This window comes from Coregonus clupeaformis, chromosome 14, assembly GCF_020615455.1.
Source record: "Coregonus clupeaformis isolate EN_2021a chromosome 14, ASM2061545v1, whole genome shotgun sequence".
In the NCBI taxonomy this organism is placed as follows: Eukaryota; Metazoa; Chordata; class Actinopteri; order Salmoniformes; family Salmonidae; genus Coregonus; species Coregonus clupeaformis.
In genome coordinates this window covers 40,138,799-40,157,071 of record NC_059205.1, presented here as the reverse complement: position 1 = coordinate 40,157,071, position 18,273 = coordinate 40,138,799, and the positions used below count along the sequence as shown (strand labels likewise).

General features: G+C 45.5%; 1 protein-coding gene across 1 annotated transcript in view; it reads right to left on the bottom strand.

Annotated features, from left to right (window-relative positions):
* Positions 1 to 1,731, bottom strand: part of LOC121580908 (BMP/retinoic acid-inducible neural-specific protein 3) — a 109,464-nt gene extending 107,733 nt beyond the window's left edge. The window contains exon 1 of the mRNA XM_041896084.2: positions 1,651 to 1,731. The gene's annotated coding sequence lies outside the window, so the exon portion shown is untranslated. The remainder of the gene's footprint in view (positions 1 to 1,650) is intronic.
* Between the last annotated feature and the right edge of the window lie 16,542 nt (positions 1,732 to 18,273).

Genomic DNA, 18,273 nt, shown 5'->3' with positions numbered 1-18,273 from the left:
TTGGGCCACCAGGAGCTGCCAGAACAGCTTCATTGCACCCTGGCATAGATTCTACAAGTGTCTGGAAAAGGGGTTGGAAACAAAATGATTTTCAAAGTTCTGAACCGGTTCGAACCCCCCAGAAAGTGCCGGTTTATATCGTTCCTTTCTGTTCCTTTTTAAACCTCTGAAATCCCTAGTCAAAAAATCCTGTAGGATTGCAATAAAAAAAATCCTATAAGAAATCCAATAGAAAATCCTATCAGATTTTAGAACCTATCCTATAGGATTTTATCCTAGGGGATATCATCCTATAGGACCTATCATATAGGGACTTTATCCTATAAAACTGGTTCCAAAATCTGATAGGGTTTTTCTATTGGATTCTTGTACTGGAATCCTATATGACTCTCCAATAGGACTGGTTCCAAAATCTGATTGGATTGAATCACTCCCATATTGTGGTGGTGTGTTGAAGAGGTTGAGAATCTCAGGGAAATACCACTGGTGTGAGTAGGCAAAGAGATGGATACATAAGAGAAAGACTTTCTCAGTTTACTGGTATTTAACCATATTTAGCTGTGAGATTGTCCAATAAAGCTACATCTGATTATTTGCGCTAATTTCCTGCACATGGACAGCATATGTTACTAAATTACACAACCTCACGTTTTGACCACATCGAATTGAGGGTAATTACACATCCTTTTAAACTCAGATTAGTGATGTTAGAATAAACGTGTATAGTAATCACAATGACACAAAATCGATTGCTTAAAACAGATCAATATCATTGGTTTTGTACTCTTGATTTTGTCATACGCGCCAGCGGTTTTACGATTTAAAATTATACTATCATTTTCAAAGTCAAATGGCAGTGAATATTCGGGGCTCTCTGTATAAAAGTCGCTGGTCTCACACCAATATATAGATTTGCGAGTCAAACTATCACTCAAATAACAGCCAACCCTTGTCACTGTTGATATCCTATGGCGGGTAGTGATTCGTTGAAGTTAAATAACAAAGCAACTGATTTGTTTCCTTTGCTGTTTCGCGACATTCTAGAATTTTGATGACTTTCTTCAGCAAATTCTCTTCTAACGAGTGATATACAAATACTTTTCAGATTCAGTGTGGCCTTTGAATAGTGTTAGTTTAAACACTGCATACAAACCGTTCTCTCCTTACTCTATTGATTTCAAATTGATATCGATATGAGTGATTAACAAAATAGTTGTTTAACTTTTTACCTAGTTATTGTCAACGGGAAGCAGCGACAGCATCATTTTCAATTTATGTTTTAGGAATATAAATGGACTTTCAACATTAATTTCAAATAGTATACTACTTAATTATGTAAAAACTGCTGAATGAGTCCAAAAAAGTTATGTGATATATTTATTTTGATGATCTACCAGAAAACGGGTTTGATTTGCCTATAATATGGCACATATATTTAGCAATAACAAGCAAGATAAACATGTATCATCTGCTATAACACAGTGACTCAAAAACGAGATGCAAATGGCTACAATTTAGCTAGCTAGCTAGTCAGCTGACAGGCAAAATGTGGTTAACAGTAGCTTCTTAGCTAGCATAAAAACAAGTGCATAAAATGCTGCACAATTGACAAAAACTTTGTCAGGAAACGAATACTGTAACGTTACTCACAGTTCTTGCATTCACGCACAATGAAGGATAAACAGTTAGATTCTCTGCACAGCCACAGGTGGCGAGCTCACTTGGTAGTTAATTTACACTGCAAGCCTTCGCTAGCTGTGACGTCACCAGTCACTCTTAAAGGGACAGGCTTTCTTGTAGGTGAATAAAACAGAAATGTATATAGAACTGTTGTTTCTGATCAACGAAATGTTGTATTTAATGTTGTTGTATTGTACTGGAACTTATGACAACAAACTATAATTTATTGGGTTCAGTTAAGGAAAAATAAGTTCTAATAGGATTCTGATTGGTGAGACAAAATCCTACAAGATTTAGCCAAAACCTATAGGATCCAATCAGATTACTTTTGATTTACAATAGGAAAAAAAGTAGTCCAATGGGATTCCAATAGGATTCTGATAGAGGTGACACAAAATCCTATAGGATTGCGAGAATCCTAAAGGGTCTAATAGGATTACTTTTGAGGGGCAGGTAGCCTACACACACATGCACACCCACTGGTAAAGATTTCCAACTGGCAGGCAGACGTTGGAATACGTTTCTGAGTGACAGAGTGAGGGCTTTGCATAGGCACTTTGTTGCGATTTTTGTGGAACAAAAAAATAAAATGCCCGGATTGTAAAATAACGTTATTAGCCGGTTCACATGTTTTGAAAATAGCGGTTCTGTTCCAGAACAGTATAGATCCCTTTCGTTTCCGGTTCTGGTTCTGTTCCTCAAATAATTTGTTATTTTCTGTTTTTCGGTTCTGTTCCCTGAACCAATTCCAACCCTTGGTCTGGAACTCTATTGGAGGGATGTGATACCATTCTTCCACGAGAATTTCCATCATTTGGTGTTTTGTTGATGGTGGTAGAAAACGCTGTCTCAGGCGCCGCTCCAGAATCTCCCATAAGTGTTCAATTGGGTTGAGATCTTGTGACTGACACACACACACACACACACACACACACACACACACACACACACACACACACACACACAGATGAAAAACGACATCCAGCTAGCTTCTGGGAGATGGTTTGATAGATAACTCAAGGTCACTTGCATAACCCCGGTTCTCTGATATTGTGAGTGACACATCTCACAGTGGGATTCACCAGAATCTTCTAAGTAGCTCGAAGGACCAATCATACACGTCTGGCGGAGACAGGCAAGTTGAGTGGTGATTGAGGGAGCCCCTCCCCTCATACCTAGAGCCACTCGCCTGCCTTCTGATCATTCTTGAGCATTCCTCACACTCAACCAGGGTTACGCAAGTAAGTTCTCTTTCAATTATTCGTTTCGACATCTCACAGTGGGATATGACCAATTCCTGTATCGCACATGCTCTCTAAAGCCAGGCATTCTCAATATCAACCCTCAGAGGCCCAACACTGACGACAGTATGCGCCAATGAAGGGGCAGTGACGTCTAGTCGGTAGAACCTCATAAAAGTATGAGGGGATGCCCAACAAGCAACATCGCAAATCTCCTGTAAGGAGATGCCCTTGAACAGTGCCCAAGAGGTAGCTATACCTCTGGTGGAGTGAGCCCTCATGCCCTCCGGAGGTTGTAACCCCTTGCTATTATAGGACAATATAATAGCTTCCATAATCCAATGAGACAACCATCAACGAGAAAGGGGCCTGAGGGCTTGCAGGGAGGCGCCCAGGACACAAAGAGTTGCTCGCTCTTGCGCAAAGCTCTCGTCCTATAGTATATAAGTATGCGCAACGTGCGTACTGGACACAAACATCTATGTGATGAGGTGTGAATGAAGGAGTCAGGTGCAGGAGGTAAAACACCGAAGTCCAGAGTTTATTCCGTTTACATAAATCAAACGCTCCCAGCGTGAAAACGAAACTAATACAAGGGAAAATAATCCACCTTGGTAAGTACAAATAGAAGAGTACTCACTCACAAAGACAAGGGGAACAGAGGGAACACTTATACACATACTAATTAGGGGAATGACCACCAGGTGTGTGTGATTGACAAGACAAGACATGACAAGTGAAGTGATGAGAATGGGATCGGCAGTAGCAAGTAAGCCGGTGACGACGAATGCCGAAACCTGCCCGAACAAGGAGGGGAGGCAGCCTCGGCGGAAGTCGTGACAGTACCCCCCCCCCCTAGACGCGCGGCTCCAGCAGTGTGCCGACCCCGGCCTCGGGGATGGCCAGGAGGAGGCGGAGCAGGGCGAGTCGGATGGCGACGGTGGAAATCCCTCAACAGGGAGGGATCAAGGATGTCCCTCCTTGGGACGCAGCACCGTTCCTCCGGACCGTACCCCTCTCACTCCACGAGATACTGAAGGCCCCCACCCGATGTCTCGAATCCAGTATGGAATGGACCGAGTATGCCGGGGCCCCCTCAATGTCCAGAGGAAGTGGAGGAACCTCCCGCACCTCAGACTCCTGGAGTGGACCAGCTATCACCGGCCTGAGGAGAGACACATGAAACGAGGGGTTAATACGGTAATCAGGGGGGAGTAACAACCTGTAAGTAACCTCGTTTATCCTCCTCAGGACTTTAAACTTCCGGCAGGGCAGGCAGAGGGGTAGATTCCGGGTCGAGAGCCACACCCGATCCCCCGTTACGAAAACCGGGGCCTCCCTGCGGTGGCGGTCAACGTTCGCCTTCTGACGACGCACGGCGCGCTGGAGGCGAACGTGGGCAGCGTCCCAAGTCTCCTCCGCGCACCGAAACCAGTCATCCACCGCAGGAGCCTCGGTCTGCCTCTGGTGCCATGGTGCCAGGTCCGGTTGGTAACCCAAAAAACATTGGAAGGGTGTTAGGTTAGTGGAGGAGTGGCGGAGAGAGTTCTGAGCATATTCTGCCCATGGCAGGAACACCGACCACTCTCCCGGCCAGTCCTGACAGTAGGTCCGCAGGAACCTACCCACATCTTGATTCACCCTTTCCACCTGCCCATTACTCTTGGGGTGAAATCCAGAGGTCAGGCTGACCGAGACCCCCAGACGTTCCATGAACGCCTTCCAGACTCTAGAAGTGAACTGGGGACCTCGGTCGGACACTATATCCTCTGGTACCCCGTAGTGCCGGAAGACATGAGTAAACAGAGCCTCCGCAGTTTGTAGGGCCGTGGGGAGACCGGGCAGAGGAAGGAGGCGGCAGGACTTTGAAAAGCGATCCACAACGACCAGGATAGTGGTGTTACCTTGGGAGAGGGGAAGGTCAGTAAGAAAATCAACACTAAGGTGAGACCATGGTCGTTGTGGAACTGGTAAAGGTTATAGCTTACGCGCTGGGAGGTGCCTAGGTGCCTTACTCTGGGCGCACACTGAGCAGGAGGAAACATACACCCTCACGTCCTTAGCCAAGGTAGGCCACCAGTACTTCTCGGTCAGGCAGCGCATTGTACGACCGATACCTGGATGACCAGAGGAGGGTGACATGTGTGCCCAGTAGATCAGACGATCACGGATAAGCGCAGGCACGTACTGCAGCCCAGCTGGACACTGCGGTGGAGATGCATCTGTGCGTAATGCCTGCGCTATATCCGCGTCCATCGCCCATACTTCTGGCGCCACAATGCATGAGGCCGGGAGTATGGGGGTGTTGTCTCTGGGCCTCTCCTCTGTGTCATACAGCCGAGACAGTGCGTCTGCCTTCACGTTCTTCATACCCGGAATGTATGAGAGTGTGAAATCAAACAGGGTGAAGAAGAGGGCCCACCTGGCCTGGCGAGGATTCAGCCTCCTCGCTGCCCGAATGAACTCCAGGTTACGGTGGTCTGTCCAGACGAGGAAAGGGTGTTTTGCCCCTTTGAGCCAATGCCTCCACACCGTCAAAGCTCGGACAACAGCCAGCAGCTCCCGATCACCAACGTCGTAGTTCTGCTCTGCCGAGCTGAGCTTCTTCAAAAAGAAGGCACAGGGGTGGAGCTTGGGTGGCATGCCCGAGCGTTGGGATAAGACAGCGCCTATCCCTACCTCGGACGCATCCACCTCCACTACGAACGGTAGTGATGGATAGGGGTGAGCCAGTACCGGGGCGGAGGTGAACAGATCCCGCAATCTACTGAAGGCCAAATCAGCCTCAGCAGACCAGCGGAGCCGGGACAGCCCACCCTTCAACAAGGAGGTAATGGGAGCTGCGACTTTGCCAAAGCCCCGAATAAACCTCCGATAGTAGTTGGCAAAGCCAAGGAAGCGCTGCACCTCCTTCACCGTGGTTGGAGTCGGCCAATTACGCACGGCTGAAATGCGATCTCCATCCATCTCCACACCTGTGGTAGTAATGCGGTATCTGAGGAAGGAGATTGACTGCTGGAAAAACTCATACTTCTCTGCTTTGATATAAAGATAATTTTCCAGCAGTCGGACCAGTACCTTGCCAACCAGGGACACATGCTCGGCGCGCCTAGAGGAATACACCAGGATGTCATCGATGTAGACCACCACACCGCGACCAAGCATGTCCCGAAACACCTCGTTCACAAAGGACTGGAAAACGGATGGAGCATTCATTAAACCGTAGGGCATCACCAGGTATTCATAATGACCAGAGGTTGTGCTGAATGCTGTTTTCCACTCATCCCCTTCCCGAATACGCACCAGGTTGTAGGCACTCCTGAGGTCTAATTTGGTGAAAAACGGGCTCCATGCATTGACTCAATCACTGAAGGAATGAGGGGAAGAGGATAACTAAATCGTACCGTCACCTTATTCAGTGGTCGATAATCAATGCACGGGCGTAAACCGCCATCTTTCTTCTTCACAAAGAAGAAACTTGAGGAAGCAGGTGAAGTGGTGGGACGTATATACCCCTGGCGCAGGGACTCGGTGACGTTTGTTTCCATAGCCTCCGTTGCAGCCTGCGACAGGGGATACACATGACTCCTGGGAGGTACAGCGTCTACCCGAAGGTTTATCGCGCAATCCCCCTCCCGATGAGGTCGTAATTTAGTCGCTTGCGTCTTGGAAAACGGGAGCGCCAGATCATGGTATTCGGGGTGAATGCGCACGGTGGGAGTACTTTCCACCGTGGTTGCACCAACGGAAACACCTAGACACCTACCCGGGCACTCACGCGACCACCCCGTAAGAACCCTCTGCGGCCATGAAAAATTGGGGTTGTGAAGGGCTAACCACGGAATACCTAAGACTACAGGGTAAGCAGGAGACTCAATAATCAAAAAGGTGATCTGCTCAACATGAGTCTCCTGTGTAATCATGGTGACTGGTACAGTAACCTCCTTAACCAACCGGGACCCTAATGGTCGACTATCAAGTGCTCTGATGGGGAGTGGAATGGATAGGGGAACCAATGAAATGCCTTGACGGCGTGCAAACGCCCTGTCCATAAAGTTCCCAGCTGCGCCCGAATCGATTAGCGCGTTACACTGGGAAACTTCCAGGTGATCGGGAAAGGAGATAGATAGGGTACAGTGTGCCGCAAAGGGCTCTGAACAAGTTTGGGTGTTTGTTACCTGGGGTGATGCGTGAGTACCCTGCCTACCACCTTCAGACCCAAAAGAACGTTGACTGCAACATGAGGTGGATTGTCCCTTCGTGCCACCAGAGTGGCACTGTCGCTGTCCTCCTGCGCTCTCTCGACCGGCAGCTCCCCCCAGCTCCATCTTCTCGGGGTCAGAGTCGTCCGGAGTGGGAACAGGCAGACCCCTACCAGGACGTCCTCTGGCTGCTAGCAGATTGTCCAGCCGGATGGCCATGTCCACCAGTTGGGAGAACGATAGCATGGCATCACGGCAGGCTAGCTCCCGTCGGACATCCTCCCTTAGGTGGCACTGGAAATGGTCGATCAGGGCCCGCTCGTTCCACCCGGACCCCGCTGCCAGCGTCTGGAACTCCAGCGCGTAGTCCTGTGCAGACCTCGTCCCCTGCCTCAGATGGACCAGTCGTTCGCCCGCCTCTCGACCCTCAGGCGGGTGATTGAAAACGGTCCGAAAGAGGCGAGCAAACTTCCCATAGTCCTCCAACGCAGCACCTCTCTCGTTCCACACCACGTTGGCCCACTCCAGGGCTCTCCCACAGAGGCAGGAAACTAGGACGGATACCTTCTCCCGCTCCAGTGGCGCCGGCCTGATGCTGGAGAAATACAGCTCGAGTTTGAGCATAAATCCCTTACATCGCGCTGCCATCCCATCAAACGCCGGTGGCCGGGATATCTGGATCCCTCCAGGGGCTGGGGTGTAGGTGGCTGGATCCGGTTGACCAGCTGGTCTCAATAGATCGGGTCCTCTCCTCTCCAGGCGTTCTACTACCTGAAGAACCCGATCCATCGCTTCCCCCAAGCTGGCCAGCATCGAGGAATGCTCCTGGACCCTTGCCACAACTCCAGGCATGCGGTCTTCTCCTGCTGACTCCATTCAGCGGGTGAGTGATTCTGTGATGAGGTGTCAATGAAGGAGTCAGCCGCAGGAGGTAAAACACCGAAGTCCAGAGTTTATTCCGTTTACATAAATCAAACGCTCGCAGCGTGAAAACGAAACTAATACAAGGGAAAATAATCTACCTTGGCAAGTACAAATAGAAGAGTAGCTCAACAATCACTCACAAAGACAAGGGGAACAGAGGGAACACTTATACACATACTAATTAGGGGAATGAGCACCAGGTGTGTGTGATTGACAAGACAAGATATGACAAGTGGAGTGATGAGAATGGGATCGGCAGTAGCTAGTAAGCCGGTGACGACGAACGCCGAAACCTGCCCGAACAAGGAGGGGAGGCAGCCTCGGCGGAAGTAGTGACAGTCTATCCTTTCCTCTTCCATAGAAGGGAAAGGAGGTGGGTGAAAAGCTACAAGCTTCAAGGCGAGACAATTGTAATTGCCACTAACCTTGGGCATAAAATCTGGGTTGGGCAACAAAGTGACCTTGGAAAATCCCCAGGCAAACTGTTGGCACAAATGGTAAACTGAGTGCATGTAGCTCACTCACTGGCTTTGCAGACATAAGGGTGACCAGTAAAACTGTCTTAAAAGGAGAGATATTTAATCTCCACTCTTTCCAGCAGCACAAAATATCCTGAAGCACAATACCCACTGGGCACAGACTCAATTAAAAGTATAGTTTTGATTTATATTTGGTTGAGTTGTCATCTAAGTTAAAAGTTGGGTAAAAAAATGACAAAATGCCTGTCTGTTGATGACTTTTTGCAAATCCAATCAGTTTTCCACATTGATTCAACAACATCGCATAGATTTTTTGGGTTGAAATGATGTGGGGAAAGGGGGATACCTAGTCAGTTGTACAACTGAATGCATTCAACTTAAATGTATCTTCCGCATTTAACCCAACCCCTCTGTTGTTGGGGGTTAACTACCTTGCTCAGGGGCAGAACGACAGATTTTTGGAGTCGATCCAGCAACTTTTCGGTTACTGGCCCAACACTCCTACCCACCAGGCTACCTGCCGCCTGTGGAAACAATGTTGATTCAACCAGTTCTTGCACAGTGGGTAGGGTCGTTCCATTTGATTTCAATCACATTTTGACAGCACTCCTTTTGATTTGAACGAAACTTTCTATACATATTTGCCTGTGGTCAGAAAGTTACTTTTTCAACATGAATACCAAAACATTTAGGAGAAAGATGTGCTCAAAGATTACCCATTTTGCATACCCCACCCTACCATGAGACATCCATGTCTTCATCACTGAAAAAGATAAAGGGTTGAGTTTGATATCATTTAAAAGCTTACAAACAGGGTTGTCAAACTATTCTATAACTTCTTGAAAAATTGTTGCATGTTGCGTTTATATTTTTGTTCAGTGTATTTTATTCCCATTTTAGTACATCTATCAGCCAAAACATGACACCCACCCTGTATTCAAGAGCACACTGTCTCAAGTAATGATGTATATAAACCCTGGATGGCTGATGCTATGTGTTGGCCTTTGAGAGGTTTCGAAGCCACTGGTCGGCCATATTGGCACTCCCCAGTAGGAGCAGTCCTCCATAGGAATTAATGGAATTCTACAGTATATCAATTAAATGTTTCAAGGACAAAATAACATGTTTTGAAGTATTTTTTGTTGTAGTGGGGACAGTAACATTAGTCATCTCTAAAAATGATACTTTAAGTAAAATGTTGTCATATTTTTTTGTAATGTTTTATTTGAATGTTTATCTCACATAACATAATTTTAAAGTATGCATTAAGGTGTTTGTAATAGAATAAATGTGGCAAAAATTTATGTAGACATTAATAAATGAATTTCTATAGCTTCCAAAATAATTTTTACAATGTGGGGGAATGCCAAGATGGAGGCACGGTGGCTTCAACACAGTGCCCCCTAATAGTCATCTAGTGTATGTATAAATAATTGGTCTCAACTGATGGCGGGCACAACACAAACACCTCAGATTATGTTAAATAGGGTCTAAGATAAAACATATGTGAAAATAAAAAATATCTGCCAATTGACCTTGAAAGGTAAAAAAAGGCCTAGATTCAATCAGATCAATTGTTAACCAGCGATAGCAGACACCCGCATAGCAGATGTTTTGGCGGTGTCGGAGGTGGAACTGCGTTAGAGCCATCAAATTGGTGAGCAGCTGCTCTTGCGATCATTGTCACGAAGCCACACCCGCCCCACTCATGTTAGAAGTTCAGAACGAGAAAATGTAGGTTATATACAAATAATTACACTCAAATTGAAAAATCATTAAATGAAATAATGAAGATTTCTATCATCTTAATCGAGTTGTAGATTACATCTCACATTCCAGTGTTCGAACTTGTAAACAAGGCTGCATGGGATTTCAGTTAATGTGTCTCAGTGCGGCCAATGGCAATGTCCGTTTTAGGTATAATGCCAGGAGCCACTTGTGGATTTGACAGCTCTAATGCAGTTCCAACTTCGACACCGCCAAAACAACAGCTATGCGGATGTTGGCTAAAGCGGCTCTGATTGAATAGAGTCCATAATTTGTAAAAATTTGACAACCCGGTTTGTAAGCCGTTAAATTATATCAAACTCAACCGTTTATATTTTCCATTGATGAAGGAATGGAAGGCTCATGGTATGGTGGGGTATGCAAAATGGGTAAACTTTGACCACATCAATCTCCTAAATGTTTTGGCATTCTACTTCTACCATGGGCAAATACAGTTGAAGTCGGAAGTTTACATACACCTTAGCCAAATACATTTAAACTCAGTTTTTCACAATTCCTGACATATAATCTTAGTACAAATTCCCTGTCTTAGGTCAGTTAGGATCATCCCTTTATTTTAAAAATGTGAAATGTCAGAATAATAGTAGAGAGAATGATTTATTGCAGCTTTTATTTCTTTCATCACATTCCCAGTGGGTCAGAAGTTTACATACACTCAATTAGTAATTGGTAGCATTGCCTTTAAATTGTTTAACTTGGGTCAAACGTTACGGGTAGCCTTCCACAAACTTCCCACAATAAGTTGGGTGAATTTTGGCCCATTCGTCCTGACAGAGCTGGTGTAACTGAGTCAGGTTTGTAGGCCTCCTTTCTCGCACACGCTTTTTCAGTTCTGCCCACACATTTTCTATAGGATTGAGGTCAGGGCTTTGTGATGGCCACTCCAATACCTTGACTTTGTTGTCCTTAAGCCATTTTGCCAAAACTTTGGAACCTTTCCATTTGGAAGACCCATTTGCGACCAAGCTTTAACTTCCTGACTGATGTCTTGAGATGTTGCTTCAGTATATCCACATCATTTTCCTTCCTCATGATGCCATCAATTTTGTGAAGTGCACCAGTCCCTCCTGCAGCAAAGCACCCCCACAGCATGATGCTGCCACCCCCGTGCTTCACGGTTGGGATAGTGTTCTTCAGCTTGCATGCTTCCCCCTTTTTCCTCCAAACATAACGATGGTCATTATGGCCAAATTTTTGTTTCATCAGACCAGAGGACATTTCTCCAAAAAGTACGATCTTTGTCCCCATGTGCAGTTGCAGACCGTAGTCTGGCTTTTTTATGGCGGTTTTGGAGCAGTGGCTTCTTCCTTGCTGAGCGGCCTTTCAGGTTATGTCGATATAAGACTCGTTTTACTGTGGATATAGATACTTTTGTACCTGTTTCCTCAAGCATCTTCACAAGGTCCTTTGCTGTTGTTCTGGGATTGATTTGCACTTTTCGCACCAAAGTCCGTTCATCTCTAGGAGACAGAACGCGTCTCCTTCCTGAGCGGTATGACGTCTGCGTGGTCCCATGGTGTTTATACTTCCGTACTATTGTTTGTACAGATTAACGTGGTACCTTCAGGCATTTGGAAATTGCTCCCAAGGATGAACCAGACTTGTGGAGGTCTACACATTTTTTTCAGAGGTCTTGGCTGATTTCTTTTGATTTTCCCATGATGTCAAGCAAAGAGGCACTAAGTTTGAAGGTAGGCCTTGAAATACATCCACAGGTACACCTCCAATTGACTCAAATGATGTAAATTAGCCTATCAGATGCTTCTAAAGCCATGACATCATTTTCTGGAATTTTCCAAGCTGTTTAAAGGCACAGTCAACTTAGTGTATGTAAACTTCTGACCCACTGGAATTGTGATACAGTGAATTATAAGTGAAATAATCTGTCTGTAAACAATTGTTGGAGAAATTACTTGTGTCATGCACAAAGTAGATGTCCTAACCGACTTGCCAAAACTATAGTTTGTTAACAAGAAATTTGTGGAGTGGTTGAAAAATTAGTTTTAATGACTCCAACCTAAGTGTATGTAAACTTCCGACTTCAACTGTATGTATAGAAAGTTTGTTCGAATCAAAAGGGGTGCGGTCAAAAAGTGATTGCAATCAAATGGAACTACCCAATAGACAAATCCCATGACAGGTCTAAAGGCTTGGGAACTAGAAGTAAGCGACGTGCCCCCTTCATGAAATGACATAACAAGAAGCATTTTCCCACCGTGCTCTTGTCAAAGCCTATATGACAGGCCGAGATAGCGGCTAGATAGGCGTTAACAGTGGAAAAAGTCTTCCCTCTGTCCAAAAGGTCCTGCAGGAAGCGTAAAACCTTGGATACAGAGCATTGGTAAGGAATTATCTGTTTTCGGTCACACCGCTCCTCAAAAGTGCACCACTTATTTCGACACAGTGAGCATGCAGAAGGGGCCCTAACACTGGATAGTCGCAATGACTCTGAGAGGCAAGCCTGTCACATCCAGATGTAACCTCTCACGGGCCAGGCCCAGAAGGCCATGGCTTCCGGGTGAGGGTGGAAAATCTTTCTGTTCACTTGGGTCAGCAGATCCCTGCGTAACGGGAGTTGCAATCCTCGCCGTATAGCAGGAGAATGACCTCCGCTATCTAGAGCTTGCATTCCCTCAAGGGCATACCAAGATGAGGGATAAGCCGTTGAGGGCCCGTAGGTCCAGAATGGGGCAAACACCTCCCCCTTTTTGGGAACCAGGAAGTACCTGGAGTAGAAGCCGAGGTGGCTCTTTGCCGCTGGTATCGTCTTGATAGCCCCTTTGTCTAATAGAGAGGAGATTTCCTGCTCTAGTATGCGTGACGAGTCGCCAGTCGTTACTGATTCCAAAAGTCCTTTGAAAACGGGTTGTCTCAGAGCAAACTGCAGTCTGTACCCCTTCTCCACTTAGGTGTACAGAAAAGAGCAGTGTTGACACACTGGAACATGGGGACAATGCATGGTGGCGACTGACAATTGCTCTTCCTGCCCCAGCTGCTTGAACTAGAGCCAGGGGGAGATCCATGGCACAGAGAGCACTCTGGGATAGGGTGGATTCCCTTGAGAGCACAGATGTGCCCTTCCCCCATAGGGGGGTATGTTCTCTACCGGAGAGGTGGCAGGCCAGAACACGGGTTGAACTGTTGGCAGCTCTGCCGCAGGGGGCGTACCCCTAGGTCGGGCACCCCCTTCCTCCCTGCAGGGGAATTGCCCTCTACCTGCCACAAAGCTTTGGCTTGTGGAAGGGTAGGCCAGGTAGCCATGATTCCCAGATCTACGTGGCAGACAGAAGTTGAACGCTTCGCCCTCCTTCTTTTGAAGTTCGCACTTCTGCCACATGTCAGCGACAACCAACAGTTCCTTTGGCTCGACAGGAGCGTCAAGGGAATCTGCTTTCTTCTTGTCCAACAGGTTGGACAGGTTGAGCCACAAGGCTCTCTCCCCTACCACTGCAAGACGCATGGCACGGCCACAGCCTTGAATGGCGCTCCTGGAGGCTTGGAGGTTGAGGTCTGTGATGACATAGATGTCATCCCAAAGGTCTGGGTTAAGCTTGTCAATCGATAGAGGATTGTGTATCTCTAGCATCAAATTGACCTGGTAAGCCAGTAGTAGGGACGTAACGTTCATCACCTGGACAGAACAGCAGATATGTAGACATATGTAGAACTTTTGGCAGATAGACGCGAAGAAGCAGTCCGTCTTACCAGGGAGAGAAGTGCCTGTCATTGACGATGGTTGGCCAGTGACGGCCGACTACCGGTGGCTTGTTGAGGCCAAGCTCCTCCATGTCCTTGGCATTCATGTTGGCAAGAAGTCAGGTTTGGATCATGCCAGTCAAAGGTGATGAGGTCCCCTTCCCCTTCCCCCTCCTCCGGCGCCAAGCCCTGGAAAAGTGGTTGAATGTCCTCAGGGTAGCCATCCATCGGCCCATGAGGGCTGGGTCTGTGAGGCAGTCTCCCTGCTCAAGTTAAAGACATGCTCCAGTACTTTAGCGACTAGTAAGTATTTTTTAGACCTCCCCCTTTAGGCTGAATGTGTCAATGTGTAGTTCATACATGCATAATCTATGAGCAGAGTTACTGTTTTACCTCAATTAGCCACGAAATCCCTAGTTTGAAAGCGACAGTTTTCTGGAAGCTGTGCTGCACCATTAACCGTACATTTCCCCCCACGTGGACCAGCCCCCTAGCAATTTGAGTTCCAGCCAATGAGATTCAGCCCCTCGCCATTTGAGTAACCGCTAGCAAGAATCACACACAGCAGAGCGAGAGAGAGAGTTCGGTACCCCCTGGGCCAAGCTAGAAGGTCTAGTCAATGCCGGTAGTGGGTTGAACTAAATGAGAGTGCGAACTAATAATTATACCCTTCCAGGTAGAAAAGCTATTCGGTAGGATAGCTAGCCTTGCGGCAAGCTAGCCAGGTTAGCTAAGCCTTGCAGCTAAGCTAGCCAAGTCTCTGCAGCTAGCCGTGTGATGCTAGCTACAACAGGAAAAGAAAGAAGAAAAGTGTGAAGCAAATTCTTAACTGAAGTGAAAACGTTCCTTTCGGTAAAGTCACCCAACACAAAAGACGAGAGCTGATAACCCTGCGCTTGGCAGCGTAACCTTAATGTCACACTGTGAACAGTTAAACAGGAACAGATCAAGTCGAGCTAAGTATAACTTTTCTGTGAGGAAGAGAGGTGAGAATGATCAGACGGCAGGCAAGTGGCTCTTTATGGTGCTGTCAAGACAACTGGGAACTCTGAAAAGAATGAGGTCAGTGATCTTCAGGTCTGAAAGTCGGAGCTCTAGAAAGATGCCAGAGTTTCCGACTTGGAATTCCGAGTTTGATGACCGTTCAAAACTATTTTTCCCAGTCGGAGGTATTTTTTCCAGAGTTCCCAGTTTTCTTGAATGCACTGAAGTCGGAAGTCAAATTTCCGACTTCCAAGTTCCCAGTTGTTTTGAACGCGGCATTAGTATGAGGGAAGGAGCTCCCTCATTCGCCACTTGACCTGTCTGTCTCCGACAGGCATGTATGATTGGTCCTTCGAGCTACTTAGGAGATTCTGGTAAATCCCACTCTGAGATGTCGTAACGAATAATTGAAAGGGAAGAAAATTATTATACAGTAAGTCTTGTGTGGGCTCTATAAGGAGACAACAGGAGGATTCTATTTCAACCACCCAATATAGACAGTGTTGGATCAGTGCTTCTTTTGAAACGAACACTACTTGTCCCCTGAACAAATTAGGGATTAAAGCAGAGATCTGTAGTACATTAGAGGGTTGATAGGAGAAAGTGAGCTGTTGACAGCAACACATTGAAATCCAAGGGATGTATTTGTCTTTTGTCTCAAAGCTGAGAAGTATCCACCCACATGTTATCTATATATTTAGAACTGTTAGGCTTTTTTGTGTATTGGACAGCAAGAGCCTTTCCCAAGCATAAAATACTAATGCCAGCCGAATAATATTCATGTTTCGTATGATATCCCTTATTCTCTGATGACAGTTGGCATACCAACTGAACAAGCTTCTCCTTGGGCGAAGAGTGTTGGCTCTAGTTATATTTTAAGAATATTTCCAGAATGTCAATTGTCTTTCCTTCTCGGCCTTGATAGAATAAGCTCAAGCTCAGTTTGGGCTTGGAGCATTTCTGTTGTATTTTTGTTAAATAAATGTCTCCAATATATTTTTTAAACTGTACTGTTGCCCTGAATTGTCTGTGCTAGTTTCGTAAATGTGTGATATTTCACATACATTTCTGAAGTGATATGAGTCCCATATGACATAGTCATTTAAATTAACATAAATACAGGTATTTGCATTTTATCTCAGAATTTAGTCGATAAACACAGCACGGTAAGAGTGGCTGTAGGGCTATTTCTTCTAATAAATAATGTATCAAATAAAAGGTGGCAGGTAGCCTAGCGATTAAGAGCATTGTGCCAGTAACCAAAAGGGGTCGCTGGTTAGAATCCCTAGGTGGAAAATCTACTGATGTGCCCTCGAGCAAGGCACTTAACCCTGATTGCTCTTATAAGTCGCTCTGGATAAGAGCGTCTGCTAAATGACTAAGAAACAAGCTTGTGTCAATACCTCTGTCTTCTTGGTCTATCGTCCTCCCAATGTCATGGCAATAAGGCAAAGACAATTAAGGTGTATAAATATGTAAATATGTCCACAACATCTCAGAAGGAATGACATTTTCTGCCCTCATTTGGCTAATCCCCAAGTCACCCCCAAATTAGAAACCTTAATGACAACCAATAAGCCACAGATGGTCAAACTCCAGGGTACACAAGCCTTCTGATCTTTCTGCTCCTTGTGGCATCGTTTTACATGCCAACAATACATTACCTTGCCAGATGCTATTGGCCCAAGGGGGTGATCATGCCCATAACTAGAAGGTCAGGCCTTTGTGGTACGTTTAAGGGAGCTCTTGCCACCCCCTCTACACTCTGAGCGTGGGCTGCTTGGAGACTCAGGTAATCCATCCGGGGAGGCCATGTGGCAGATGTATCCCATTGCAATTCGTCTTCTGAAGTTGACATATAAAATTTTTTAAGGGTAAAATCTCTTGAGAGGGAGCTGGCAAGCTTCCATTTGGAATGAGGACACTGTTTAAAGGGCTAGTTGCCTCAAATTTGGTATTCGTTAAGCAGTCATGGGCCAAGAATTACTGTAACTACAGGCTTTCATTATATTTGCTACAGGCTCTGCCACAATAGGCCAATCTAGCCACTCTCTAAATCAACAATATTGACTAGAACTTTAAATGGTTGTAGAGTTCACTCAAATTGCTTTTAATATTGCATGTTATCTTTGTGGTTTTATTGTTTAAGGCAGGTCTCTCAGGTCACCCAATTATAACCATCTTAGTCATTGCTGTACCGTCCATATGGTATTTTTCCAGTTTGCTACTCAAAGTGAGAGTTATTCTGAAGGGGAATGGCATGTCAGTCTCATAAAACTTCAACATGTTCTCGTGAAGAAAACCTCATTATATATCTGGATGAAATATTAATGCCCATAACATATTCACATATTACCACTAGGTTTTATGAAAATGCAGTGATTTGGTTAACGATCTGAAATACCTAATTCAGTTCTATCCTTATTTGTATGTATTTCAAGGATTTTGCTTTTTTTTACGCCACAATAGTTTAAGACCCGTAAGACATAGTGGTTATATGTACTTTTTCAGCAAAATACACTTGCTGCTGGCCACACATCTTACATACCCAGTGGCAGTAGCTTTGTGAAGAAGTTGAGGTGTAGATGTGGGTTTGATAGCAAATGAAACATCCAATTTATTTGGCAGTCAAAATGAACCATGTAAACAATAGGATTTCTACGAGAACAGAGTAGCTACTGTATTGGTGAAGGTTTGAGAACAAAATCAAATTAGCTCATTATAGCAAGCACACAAATGAGTACTTCCTAGATATAAAAAAAACACTTTCATCTCCCAGATTCATTTTCACTGATGAAAGAGTTTTCATTTCAATAACTAAATCCCTCTTAATAACCAGATCAATGATACTCCAGAGTGTTACTGGAGGAAATAAAAACCTCAATAGTTGATGCTGGTGCTGCTCATCTCTAGGAGTGTGCAATAAAAGGACAACAATAATCCACAAACGGATTATATCCCAAACGGCACCCTTTTCCCTTAATAGTGCACTACTTTTGACAAGGGCCCATAGGCATTCAGAAAGTATTCAGACCCCTTCCCTTTCCCCACATTTTGTTACTTTACAGGCTTATTCTAAAATGGATTAAATAAAAAAATGTCCTCATCAATCTACACACACTACCCCATAACGACAAAGCAAAAACAGGTTTTTAGACTTTTTTGCAAATGTATTACAATTAAAAACCAGAAATACCTTATTTACATAAGTATTCAGACCCTTTGCTATGAGACTCGAAATTGAGCTCAGGTGCATCCTGTTTCCATTGATCATCCTTG